General features: G+C 31.9%; 1 protein-coding gene across 1 annotated transcript in view; it reads right to left on the reverse strand.

The window, feature by feature from the left end:
* Positions 1 to 1,829, reverse strand: part of LOC111616760 — a 4,759-nt gene extending 2,930 nt beyond the window's left edge. The window contains exon 1 of the mRNA XM_023358131.1: positions 1,736 to 1,829. The gene's annotated coding sequence lies outside the window, so the exon portion shown is untranslated. The remainder of the gene's footprint in view (positions 1 to 1,735) is intronic.
* Positions 1,830 to 4,843: the final 3,014 nt, after the last annotated feature.

A 4,843-nucleotide genomic window follows, 5' to 3' on the forward strand; every position in this document is an offset into this window, starting at 1 on the left:
CCAGTGCTGTGGCGCTGCAATCTTTGGCTATGTCTTGGGCTACTCAAATATTTTACGTTTTTGATACTAAATTAATTTCTGAAGTATAATTTTTTATTGTTTTTATATTTTTCAATATATTTATTTTGTTCGTACAAAATAAAAAATAATTTTTAACGATACAATAGTCTTAGTTAGGCTTAACATCGACGAAAATTCAACGCGAAGCGACACGCAACGGAAAAAAATGTCAAGATGGGATAAATTAATATATTCTTTCGTACACAATTGGTTATCCGAAACATCGATCTTCCGAACAACCCCAGTCCTCAATTGATTCGGTTAATCGACGCTCTACTGTACTCTCTTAAAATAGGATGAATTCTTTCACTCTATGTTTCATTCTTTAAAGGAACATTATTAATGAGGACATTTTGGAGAAGATGAGTCTATGCAATAATTTGGAGGATGATTTACGGTTTTAATATTAATTTTTCTTTGCTTTTTTTAGATTATCTACAGAGCGAATTCTGTATGATATTGTATCCTGGGTTTTCCAGTTAGATAAATTCATTTCACGATGGACTGGGCTTAGATTTAACATGGCGTGATCTTCTCGAAGTCCAGCTTTAAGATGTTATTTGGATTATTTTGAATGACAATTTCTCAACTTTATCTTACAACAATAGAAAATCTACAAATAGTTATTAGGGATTGCTTCAATGATTTCCAATCATCAACATGAAACATGTCTCGAAGAATATGGGGAAAAATTAAAATTAATATATTGTACGCGACATGAAAATCTCGAGATACTTATGAATCTTTTCTCATTAATCCGAATGAGATCCAATGAGTTATAAATCAGTTTATGTAGCTTGAACTCGTAGTATGCATAGAGAGACCGGGGTTAGTTGTTACAGAGGCGAAATAATGGACTTTTAACATTTTCTGCTAGGTTTAGCCCCTCGTTATCCACAGAGCACATGACTTGAGCCACAGTTGAACAAGTGTACTTCACGTGCAGTTTGGGATTTGTAATGGTAAGTGAGATAAAGTTGTGAGGTTTTTTCATTTTATGTTTTTCGGTTGTGTTTCCTGTGTGATTTTGGCTTGAATATCTGAAAGTATGTTCCCGTTAAGCCCGTTTTTTTACATATGTATATATATAATATTTATCTTTAATTTCACATTTGTTTGCTTATTTTATCGGCAAGGTTATCGCAAGGTGACTTTAGCGGTAAGGCCAACGGGGCACAATGTTACATTATAACTTACTCCACACTTGACATGTCATTGTTTTCGATTTAAAAAAATGTTATAAACATAAGAGAAAACTTATAAAAGATCATTAGATGAAGAAGTATATGCTTAACAAAGGATGTTAAGGAAAGAAAATTAGCCCCGGTCTCTCCTACATCACTACTGATACACTTACACGAGATGTGGCCATTTGTAATAAATGTGAAATAATAATTTTATAGATTCAATTAATGAATCGCTTGAAATATACTACACGAGTAGTAAAATCGGACAAAAAAAATTAAATTTTTCTAATTACAGAATTAATTGATAAATTAAATCTCAACAAAATGAAACTGTTCAAGAAAGAAATTTATAAAATTACTAAATAACCGAGAGGCATTTACAAAAGTTAATTGTAATACAGATAATATTGTAATTGATAAAATATATTGTAGTTTAGGTTACGTGTATTGAGAATTGCTACAAAGAAAGGCAAAGATAATTAATATACCTTTAAAATATCCAAAATGCTCTTTATATTAGTTGTGATCGGTTTAAAAAACTGTTCTCTGTTCTACAGTACCAAAACAATTAAATTCAATAAATACAACAGTAGATGACGTCAATATTTGTAATACTCGCATCCAGATAAATCGGTTTTAATCACGTAAATAAATAACTTTCGGTTTTGTTTCCAATTTATATAAAAATAAATGAAACTATAGTCATAATTCATGTAATTTTCTGTTTTATGTTCTAGTCTGATTGACCCGCGTGTAGACCCATCGATTTGTTTCGGTTATGATTTATTTTCTTGTTTATTTATTAATTGATCCATTTTTTCTTATATTATTTAATTACTGTGTAAACAATCTTATCTGTTGATATGTTATATGTGGTGATTATAAACAAATTCAATAAGTTTGCATGCGTAACCGTTAGAAGTACACTATAAGCAACAGATAAAACTTCATTTTTTGCTAAATCTCATAGCTGTTATGGACTTCAATTATGAGAGGTGTGACACACAGTTAATTTTTTTCCCATTGTCTCTATTTTCGATCAATTAAAAGACTGAAAATAAATAAAAATTGATTTTTTTAATGTACAACTTTAGGGCCTAGAGGACATGCAATTGTCAGTTACGAAACAGTTTGATTGTGTGAGTCACTGTCAGGGGTTTATCTGACAGCGCGCGCATGCAACTGATATGCAATTGTAAATCTGGTCGACTAAAAAATTTAGATTTTGAAAAGTAATCGATTGAACAATTTTGATGGGGTCACACGCAGTTGGATGAGAACGATCTGCAAGTCCTTAAAGCAACTGAAAGGTTTTCTACTGGAGGCACGGGTGGATCTACATATGGACTAATTGGCCTTACCTGGGGCCCCCGACTGTCGAGAGCCCACAAAAATTGAATTATTATTATAAATTTTTGATACTTTTTCATTAACAATTAGCCTTTATCGTATAGTAAAAAATAGTTAATAGGTTAAGTAAAAATGGGACTCCATTGAACTTCGATAAGTTCTAGGCTCCGAAAAACCTAGATCCGGTTTTTGGAGGAATGGCTTTCCTATTTGTAAGTGATGTAAGACCGTATAAGACCAAACAGTTTACTAAAACTCTCAATACTCATGCGATAATAATTAATTAAAAGACTTTTTCGGATAGTTTACAAAGCGGCGCTTTCACCAAACGTTGAGCCGTTATTGGGTGCACCCATTATTGCTTATTTCTTCTCATTTTCTTCTTTCTTCTCAGTACAAGGGCACACAGTAACCAACTCGTAGGAATCCATGTTGAAACTGTGCAATTTAGCTGCATGCGTATGAGTTTATCCGTTGGCGGATTCGAAAATGACAATTGCCTGATCCAAAACTATATATAAAAACTTGAGGAAATGTTTTTTTTTTTTGCCTTATTCTTTGTTTCCATATTCGATGCAATGGCCTATGCAGAAAAATAAAACACTTCTTTAAATATAGGTCTACGTAAAAGTGTCCTCGATATATGTATCTAACCTGGAGACGGAATATAGGTCCTAATCGTCCATACTCTCGCTAAGTTAGAAGCTTCGATAAAGATGTTTTTTTGTACAAATATATTCATAATACAATAAGGAAACGTCATCTTTTCTGCTTAGTCAAAAGTCCACTTCTGTTAGACTTTGCATTTCCGCTGAAGTGTGTTGAAAATCGTTGAACGACTTTAGTTGACATACCGTTAGAATGCGATTACGTACTTGCTTTGACGTGATAAACACAGAAGTTAGCTGCTATTTATCCTTTGTTAAAACAAGAACAATAGCTAACATATACTCGATATAATAAAATTATTTGAGTGAAGAATTAAATACATAGGTCTAAGATATATCCATCTATTATTTCAGGAGACAATAATGTGCAATTTTTCTTCGTATAAAGCCGGCTAAACACTTACCGGTATATATGAACAGGACAGGCGAGCGCAGTATATTTACACATTATAAATAAATATATATATATATACATTTATTTATTATTTATTTATTATTATATATGTATATATATATTATCTTATCTACATATATATTTATCTACATATATATCATTATATATAGGCCTATATCTTATCTACAGAAAGGAACCTTTCGATATAGGGATGCATCCTACTTCCGCTTTCTGTCTGAATGATCTCATCAACATCCAAATCCTCATCTGTATATCATTTACATAGAAGAAATAGTATTTAATTTAATACATAAAATTAATCACTGTTTAATAAGCTGAAAATCGTAAAACAGGTCTACTTATTCGCACCTTGATATCACTATAAATTTTAATTTTTTTGGTGAACATAATGTGTGGCTCGATCAGTCACAAACGGTCATCCGATGGGGCCTATCCGCATCGGATTTAGACTTCATAAGGGGGTTTTCACCCTTCAAGTAATTATGTAAGAATGTGGTTTTAAACTGTACTCACGTAGCGTGAGGCAATTAATTTATGTGTAAACCGGCCTACCCCTTCGAAAAGATAGGAATTTTCACCACTTATTGCTCTTTTGTTAATTAGGGCCTCCGTGTTTGAGGCCTGTCCAAGTAGTCCTGCTCGTAGCTCCTCTACGTGGATCTGATTAGAGTAAACATGGCTATTTAATTGTATATTAGTTTATTAAAATTACATATGGGGAGTGTTTATGTTGTTTAACCACTTGTTTCATCCTCGTGCAAGCTCGAGCTTAGCACGTGTAAAAAAATGCTAATATCTAATAGTATATTAGCATATTAGCATACTCATAAAACACAGCAATTGAGAATCAATTGAGAATGCATATTAACACGTGCCATTTAATATGACACTTCACCCGAAAATACAATATATTTAATTTTTGCATTAAAATTATTTTAATTAATTAACGAGCCAAAACAATATAAATTGTTTTATCTGATCGGCATATTTGAAACTTGAAATCAAAGCCGCCATATTGGAAATCTATTTCCAATATGGCGGCTTTGATTCCAGATAAGTTATTGCATCTTAAGATTAAATTTAAGCGAAGAAATTGTTAAAATAAGCTATAAAATCGTAATATTTTATTCAATTTTGTTCTAAAATTAGTTTCTTGGAAAAGA

This window comes from Centruroides sculpturatus, unplaced genomic scaffold (assembly GCF_000671375.1).
Source record: "Centruroides sculpturatus isolate CEXI.00-Female unplaced genomic scaffold, Cexi_2.0 scaffold3813, whole genome shotgun sequence".
Classification (NCBI taxonomy): domain Eukaryota; kingdom Metazoa; phylum Arthropoda; class Arachnida; order Scorpiones; family Buthidae; genus Centruroides; species Centruroides sculpturatus.